Source organism: Arachis duranensis, chromosome 5, assembly GCF_000817695.3.
Source record: "Arachis duranensis cultivar V14167 chromosome 5, aradu.V14167.gnm2.J7QH, whole genome shotgun sequence".
Taxonomy (NCBI): Eukaryota; Viridiplantae; Streptophyta; class Magnoliopsida; order Fabales; family Fabaceae; genus Arachis; species Arachis duranensis.
The window spans coordinates 57,049,732-57,058,689 of NC_029776.3; the positions used below are offsets into that span (position 1 = coordinate 57,049,732).

An 8,958-nucleotide genomic window follows, 5' to 3' on the forward strand; every position below is an offset into this window, starting at 1 on the left:
GGCTTTGGAGATGAATCTCTCCATCTCCCATGACTTGGAGGTGGAAGCTTTTGTCTCCCCTTTCCCTTTTTTAGAGGTTTCTCCGGCCTTAGGTGCTATCAATGGTTATGGAAAAACAAAAAAGCTATGCTTTTACCACACCAAACTTAGAATATTGCTCGCCCTCGAGCAAGAGAAGAAAGAATAGATGAAGAAGAAGAAGATATGGAGGAGAGGGAGAGAGGTTAGTGTTTCGGCCAAGGAAGAGAAGAGAGGGTTGTGTTGTGTGAAAATGAAGAAGAATAGAGAGGTTTATATAGTGGAGGGAGAGGGGTTAAGGTTCGGCCATATTAGGTGGGTTGGGTGTGTGGAGTTTCTGGGGAAGAGTAGATGGATGTGTGTGGTGAAGAGGTGATAGGGAAGAGAGATTGAGGTGATTGGTGAAGGGTTTTGGGGAAGAGTGTTTTTGGATTGTGTGAAGAAGAGAGAAGGTGAGTTGAGGTAGGTGGGGATCCTGTGGGGTCCACAGATCCTGAGATGATCTTGTGGGGTCCACAGATCCTAAGGTGTCAAGGATTATCATCCCTACACCAATGAGGCGTGTAAAATGCCCCCTGCATGCAATCCTGGCGTTCAACTCCAGATTGATGCTTGTTTCTGGCGTTGAACGCCAGCTTCATGCTTGTTTTGGGCGTTCAACGCCCATTTGCAACATGTTTCTGGCGTTGAACGCCAATTCCATGCTTGTTTCTGGCATTCAGTGCCAGCTTTCCTCAGGGTGTATTCTTGGCATTTAAACGCCAGGATGTTGCTTGTTTCTGGCATTCAATGCTAGATCCATGCTCTGGCGTTGAACACCAGCCAGATGCTCCTTACTGGCATTTAAACGCCAGTAAGCCCTTCCTCTAGGGACTGCTTTTTCTTCTGCTGTTTTTTTGATTCTGTTTTTAATTTTAGTATTTATTTTGTGACTCCACATGATCATGAACCTAATAAAACATAAAGGAAAAATAAAATAAAATTAGATAAATAAAAATTGGGTTGCCTCCCAATAAGCGCTTCTTTAATGTCACTAGCTTGACAGTGTGCTCCCATAGAGCTTCACAGGTGATCAGGTCAATGTTGTAGACTCCCAACACCAAACTTAGAGTTTGAATGTGGGGGTTCAACACCAAACTTAGAGTTTGGTTGTGGCCTCCCAACACCAAACTTAAAGTTTGATTGTGGGGGCCTTATTTGACTCTGTATTGAGAGAAGCTTTTCATGCTTCCTCTCCATGGTTGCAGAGGAACACCCTTGGGTTTTAAACACAAGGTAGTCCGCATTCAATTGAAGGACTAATTCTCCTTTGTCAACATCAATCACAACTCCTGCTGTGGCTAGAAAAGGTCTTCCAAGGATGATGCATTCATCCTCCTCCTTCCTAGTGTCTAAGATTATGAAATCAGCATGGATGTAAAGGCCTTCAACCTTCACTAACACATCCTCTACTAATCCATAAGCTTGTCTTATTGACTTGTCTGCCATCTGTAGTGAGAATATGGCAGGTTGTACCTCAATGATCCCCAGCTTCTCCATTACAGAGAGTGGCATAAGATTTATGCCTGACCCCATGTTACACAGAGCCTTTTCAAAGGTCATGGTACCTATGGTACAGGGTATTAAGAATTTGCCAGGATCTTATCTCTTTTGAGGTAAGGTTTGCTAAATCTATGTATCTAGTTCATTAATGAGCAAGGGAGGTTCACCTTCCCAAGTCTCATTACCAAACAATTTGGCATTCAGCTTCATGATGGCTCCTAGATATTGAGCAACTTGCTCTCCAGTTACATTTTCTTCCTCTTCAGAGGAAGAATAGTCTTCAGAGCTCATGAATGGCAGAAGGAGGTTTAATGGAATCTCTATGGTCTCTATATGAGCCTCATATTCCTTTAGGTCCTCAATAGGGAACCCCTTCTTGCTTGAGAGACGTCCCATGAGGTCTTCCTTATTGGGATTCACGTCTTCTCCTTCCTCTCTAGGTTCGGCCATGTTGATTATGTCAATGGCCTTGCACTCTTTCTTTGGATTCTCTTCAGTGTTGCTTGGGAGAGTACTAGGAGGATTTTCAGTGACTTTCTTACTCAGCTGGCCCACTTGTGCCTCCAAATTTCTGATGGAGGACCTTATTTCACTCATAAAACTTAAAGTAGCCTTAGACAGATCAAAGACTAAGTTTGCTAAATTAAAGGTGCTCTGCTCAGAATTCTCTGTCTGTTGCTGAGAAGATGATGGATAAGGCTTGCTATTGCTGAGCCTATTTCTTCCACCATTATTAAAGCCTTGTTCAGGCTTTTGTTGATCCTTCTACGAGAAATTTGGATGATTTCTCCATGATGAATTATAGATGTTTTCATAAGGTTCACCCATGTAATTTACCTCTGCTATTGCAGGGTTTTCAGGATTATAAGCTTCTTCTTCAGAAGATGCCTCTTTAGTACTGTTGGATGCATTTTACCATCCATTTAGACTTTGAGAAATCATGTTGACTTGCTGAGTCAACATTTTGTTCTGAGCCAATATGGCATTCAGAGCATCAATCTCAAGAACTCCCTTCCTCTGAGGCGTTCCATTATTCACAGAATTCCTATCAGAAGTGTACATGAACTGTTATTTACAACCATGTCAATAAGTTCTTGAGCTTCTGCAGGCGTTTTCTTTAGGTGAATGGATCCACCTACAGAATGGTCCAATGACATCTTGGAGAACTCAGATAGACCATAATAGAATATATCCAGAATGGTCCACTCTGAAAGTATGTCAGAAGGACACCTTTTGGTCATCTGCTTGTATCTTTCCCAAGCTTCATAGAGGGATTCACCATCTTTTTGTTTGAAAGTCTGAACATCCACTCTAAGCTTGCTCAACTTTTGAGGAGGAAAGAACTTAGCCAAGAAGGCCGTGACCAGCTTATCCCAGGAGTCCAGGCTATCTTTAGGTTGTGAATCCAACCATATTCTAGCTCTGTCTCTTACAGCAAAGGGGAAAGCATGAGCCTGTAGACTTCATGATCTACTTTATTAGTCTTAACAGTCTCACAGATCTGCAAGAACTCAGTTAAAAACTGGTAGGGATCTTCTGATAAAAGTCCATGGAACTTGCAGTTCTGTTGCAGTAGAGCAACTAGTTGAGGTTTCAGCTCAAAATTGTTTGCTCCAATGGCAGGGATTGAGATGCTTCTTCCATCAAATTTGGAAGTTGGTGTAGTATAGTCACCAAGCATCCTCCTTGCATTATTATTTTTGGCTGCCATCTCCTCTTTCTTTTCGAAAATTTCTGTAAGGTTGTCTCTGGATTGTTGTAATTTAGCTTCTCTTAGTTTCCTCTTCAGAGTCCTTTCAGGTTCAGGATCTGCTTCAACAAGAATATTCTTGTCCTTGCTCCTGCTCATATGAAAAAGAAGGGAACAGAAAATAATAATAGGGATCCTCTTTACCACAGTAGAGAGATTCCTTTATGTTAGTAGAAGAAAAAGGGAATAGAAGAAGGAAAAGGTAAGAATCCAAACACAAGGGTGAAGATAGGTTCAGATTCTTGAGATGAAGAGAAGTGTTAGTAAATAAATAAATAAATAGAAGAAGATGAGAGGAAGAGAATTTGAAAATTAATTTTTAAAAAAGGGTTAGTGATTTTCGAAAATTAAAGAAAGAATTAAAATTAAAATTAAAATTTAAAATAATTAGTTAATTAAAAGAATTTTGAAAAAGAGGAAGGTAATTTTCGAAAATTAGAGAGAGGAAAGTAGTTAGGTGGTTTTAAAAAAGATAAGATATAGTTAAAATAAACAAAAAGTCAACTAGTTAGTTGAAAAAGATTTGAAATTCAATTTTGAAAAGATAAAAAGTTAGAAAAGATATTTTGAAGTTTGAATTAAAAAAAGATATAATTTGAAAAAGATATTTTAAAAAGATATGATTGAAAAAGATATTTTGAAAAAGATTTAATTTTTTTAAATTAAAATTGATTACTTGACTAACAAGAAACTTAAAAGATATGATTCTAGAATTTAATGATTGAACTTTTCTTCACAAGAAAGTAACAAACTTCAATTTTTTGAATCAATCACATTAATTGTTAGTAAAGTTTTCGAAATTTTGAAATAAATATAAGAAAAATATTTTGAAAAATATTTTTAAATTTTTGAAAATAATAAAAAAAATGAAGAAGATTTGATTTTTGAAAAAGATTTTGAAAAGATAAGATTTTTTAAAATTGAAAATTTGACTTGACTTATAAGAAATAGCTAAGTTTTAAAATTTTTTTACTAAGTCAACTCAAATTTTCGAAAATTATGAGAAAAATAAGGAAAAGATATAATTTTTTTTTATTTTTGAATTTTTAATGATGAGAGAGAAAAACATAAAAATGACCCAAAATATGAAAATTTTTGGATCAAAACCTATGATGCATGCAAGAACACTATGAATGTCAAGATGAACACCAAGAACACTTTGAAGATCATGATGAACATCAAGAACATATTTTTGAAAAAATTTTGATGCAAAGAAAACATGCAAGACACCAAACTTAGAAATCTTTCATGTTTAGACACTATGAATGCAAAAATGCACATGAAAAACATCATACAACACAAAACAAGAAAATTTAAAGATCAAACAAGAAGACTTACCAAGAACAACTTGAAGATCATGAAGAACACTATGAATGCATGAATTTTCGAAAAATGCAAGAACAAGATGAATATGAAATTGACACCAAACTTAAAACATGACACAAGACTCAAACAAGAATCACAAAATATTTTTGGTTTTTATGATTTTATGATTTTTTTGTATTTTCTTTTATTTTTTCGAAAAAGATATAGGAAAAAGAAAATAAGAATTTCAAAAATTTTTAAAAAGAATTCCAGGAATCATTCAATGTTAGTCTAAAGCTCTGGTCCAGGAATTAGACATGGCTTAATAGCTAGCCAAGCTTCAGCAGGGCATTACATGCATTGTGGTGATTAGTTGAAGCTTCAGTCCAAAAGAATTTAGACATGGCTTTATAGCCAGCCAGGCTTCAACATGTTTCATGAAACTCTAGAATCCATTCTTAAGAATTTTGAAAAATTTTCGAAAACAGGTGGAGAAAATTTTTTTGAAAGATTTTTGAAAATTTTTTTGAAAATAAAATTACCTAATCTGAGCAACAAGATGAACCGTCAGTTGTCCAAACTGGAACAATCCCCGGCAACGGTGCAAAAAAACTTGGTGCACGAAATTGTGATCTCTAATAATGGCATTCAACTTGGTATGCGCGTTTATAACTCAGCACTTTCTTCACAACTTCGCACAACTAACCAGCAAGTGCACTGGGTCGTCCAAGTAATAAACCTTACGTGAGTAAGGGTCGTTCCCACGGAGATTGTTGGTATGAAGCAAGCTATGGTCATCTTGTAAATCTTAGTTAGGCGGATAATAAATGGTTATGGAGTTTTCGAAAATAATAATGAATAAAACATAAAATAAGTGTTTGGTTATAGAGTTACTCATGTAATTCAATGGTGGGAATTTCAGATAAGTGTATGGAGATGCTGTGTTCCTTCTGAATCTCTGCTTTCTTATTGCTTTCATCCAATCCTTCTTACTCCTTTCCATGGCAAGCTGTATGTAGGGCATCACTGTTGTCAATAGCTACATCCCATCCTCTCAGTGAAAAAGGTCCAAATGCTCTGTCATGGCACGGCTAATCATCTGTCAGTTCTCGATCATGTCGGAATAGAATCCATTGATTGTTTTGCGCTTGTCATCACGTCCAACAATAGCGAGTTTGAAGCTCGTCACAGTCATTCAATCCCTGAATCCTACTCAAAATACCACTCAATCCCTGAATCCTACTCAGAATACCACAGGCAAGGTTTAGACTTTCCGGATTCTCATGAATGCTGCCATCAATTCTAGCTTATACCACAAAGATTCTGATTAAGGAATCTAAGAGATATGTGCCCGGTCTAAGGTAGAATGGAAGTGGTTGTCAGTCACGCGTTCATAGGTGAGAATGATGATGAGTGTCACGGATCATCACATTCATCATGTTGAAGTGCAACGAATATCTTAGAACAGGAATAAACTGAATTGAATAGAAAATAATAGTAATTGCATTGAAACTCGAAGGACAGCAGAGCTCCACACCCTTAATCTGTGGTGTGTTGAAACTCCACCATTAAAAATACATAAGTGATGGTCCAGGCATGGCCGAGAGGCCAGCCCTTATGAACGAGATCAAAGGATCATAAGGTGAACCAAAAAATAATCCAAAGATCTTACATGGTCAAAAGACACTAGTACAATAGTAAAACGTCCTATTTATACTAGACTAGCTACTAGGGTTTACAAAAGTAAGTAATTGATGCAGAAATCCACTTCCGGGGCCCACTTGGTGTGTGCTTGGGCTGAGCATGAGCTTTACATGTGCAGAGGCTTCTCTTGGAGTTGAACGCCAAGTTGTAACGTGTTTTTGGCGTTCAACTCTGGTTCGTGACGTATTTCTGGCGTTTGACTCCAGAATGCAATATGGAACTGGCGTTGAGCGCCAGTTTTCGTCATCTAGTCTCGAATAAAGTATGGACTATTATATATGGTTGGAAAGCTCTGGATGTCTACTTTACAACTCCGTTGAGAGCGCGCCATTTGGAGTTTTCTAGCTCCAGATAAAATCACAGAAAAACACACAAACTCATAGTAAAGTCCAAAAATGTGAATTTTGCATAAAATCTAATAAAAACATCCCTAAAAGTAGCTAGATCCTACTAAAAACTACCTAAAAATAATGCCAAAAAGCGTATAAATTATCCGCTCATCAATGACTAGAAACAAGCTTCCTTGGAAGAAACCAAGAAGCTTATCCATGCCAGCTTCATCCAAGAAATCAGATTCACAACATGGCTGGCAAATGTTGTCATGGTGAAAAAACATAACGGTAAATGGCGCATGTGTGTTGATTTCACCGATCTCAACAAAGCATGCCCCAAAGATTCTTATCCTTTGCCCTCTACTGATTGCTTAGTTGATAATGCCTCTGGTTATGAAAACTTAGCTTTATAGATGCATATTCTGGCTATAACCAGATCGAAATGCATTGATGCAAGGGCATCTTGGCCAGTTTCACTAACTTTTTCTTTACTATTTTTAGGGTAGTTTCATGCATTTTCTTAGGAAATAAGCTAGTTTTGGGTAGATATTCACTTACACCTTGATGCAAGCATACATTGTGCATTTTACATGATTTCATGAGGATTTTGCATGAATTTAGTGACAAATTGTATGTTGCATTACCCATGACTTGGACTAGAACTTTGATGCACTCTATTGCTTGATTCAGGACCAAAGGAAGCAAGGAAGAACCACTTAGCAGTCACGTTAATCTAATTAACGTGGCCACTAACGTGGAATGGGAGGTAACTTGCAAAGTTAATGAGAAAGGTGATTGCCAATAACGCTCTCGAAGCCATCATTGCCCATGTTAAGAGTCACGTTAACTAAGTTAATGTGAGCTCTAATGTGAAGAAAGGATTTTGAGCCAACGTTAGTGACACTTAACATTATCACTAACGTTGGCCAAGGATCATAAGTGGCCACGTTAGAGTCCACGTTAACTTGGTTAACGTGGCCTCTAACGTTAACAGGGGAAGGAAGCCAACGTTAGTGACATTCAACATTGTCACTAACGTTGGCCTAAGGTGCAATGTACCACGTTAACTTCCACGTTAACTTGGTTAATGTGGGAGCTAACGTGAGAGGCAAGAATGGTCGACAACGTTAGTGACACCCAACATTGTCACTAACGTTGGAAGCAACCACAAAACCCCAAGGAGCCATGTTAACTTCTACGTTAACTTAGTTAACGTGGAAGCTAACGGCAATGAGTGAAAGATGAGCCAATGTTAGTGACACTCAACATTGTCACTAACGTTGGAAATGGTTTGTAAAGCCACATTAGAAGCCACGTTAACCTAGTTAACGTGGACTCTAACATGAATAGGGGCATATTGGAACGTTAGTGACAATGTTGAGTGTCACTAACGTTCTCGAAGATTGGCATGCCTACGTTAAAAGAGCCACGTTAACTAAGTTAACGTGGACTCTAACGTGGGAAAGGGGGAGGCTCTCAACATTATTGGGAAAGTTGAGTCCCAATAACCTGTGCAAAGGACAAAGAGGCAACGTTAGTGGCAACGTTTGTGCCACTAACGTTGAGGTTAACATGGCTTTTACTTGGGTAAGAAACGTTAGTAAAAAAGTTGAATGACACTAACGTTTTCGAACCCATTTTCTCACTGAGTGTTAACACCTTTAACGTCCTGAGCTAAAGTCTCTGCCCACTTCACACTTTCTCTCTGCAAGAAAAACGAAGCCCAAGTGAAGAAGAGAACTGCTCCAAACTGAAGATCCAAAGGCCCAAGACTTGAAGAATCAACTAGAAGAATAGAAGAGTAGTATATATAGGAGTAGCTTTGAATTATCAAAGGAGTTTTTTTGAAGTGGAGAGTTGGAGGAGGATTCTGAAGGACAAAGCATTACTCTCTATTTTCCTTTCTCTGCTCTTCTAGTTCAGAATGTATTCTCCATCTTTGTTTTCAATTTTTAGAGCTATGAACAACTAAACCCATTTCATTGGGTAGGGAGCTCTGTTGTAATTTGATGGATCAATACTAGTTTTCTTCATTCTTCTTCTATCTTTTCTCTTGATTTTACTTGAAAGCTTTCGATCTTCATCCCATTGGGTAGTTATCTTGGAAAAGAAACTACTCAAACTTGGATCCCTTCTGAACCTTGAAAAAGGAATGAAGAAATCAAGCTAGAAATGCTTTTTCATGCTGGACTAAATTGGGTTTGGATGGATATGTGACTATAATCCTCTCAATACTTGATTTAGGAAATGCATGTGGTATAATCAGTGACCACACTTCATCTCTTCTCATGAGCAATTGACCAAGGA

At 37.8% G+C, this 8,958-nt stretch overlaps 1 non-coding gene across 1 annotated transcript; it reads left to right on the forward strand.

Moving 5' to 3' along the window:
- The first annotated feature begins 2,775 nt into the window (after nucleotides 1-2,775).
- LOC127747977 (small nucleolar RNA R71) lies at nucleotides 2,776-2,879 on the forward strand. Its single transcript, XR_008009921.1, has one exon. It is a non-coding gene; the product is annotated as a small nucleolar RNA R71 (small nucleolar RNA).
- Nucleotides 2,880-8,958: the final 6,079 nt, after the last annotated feature.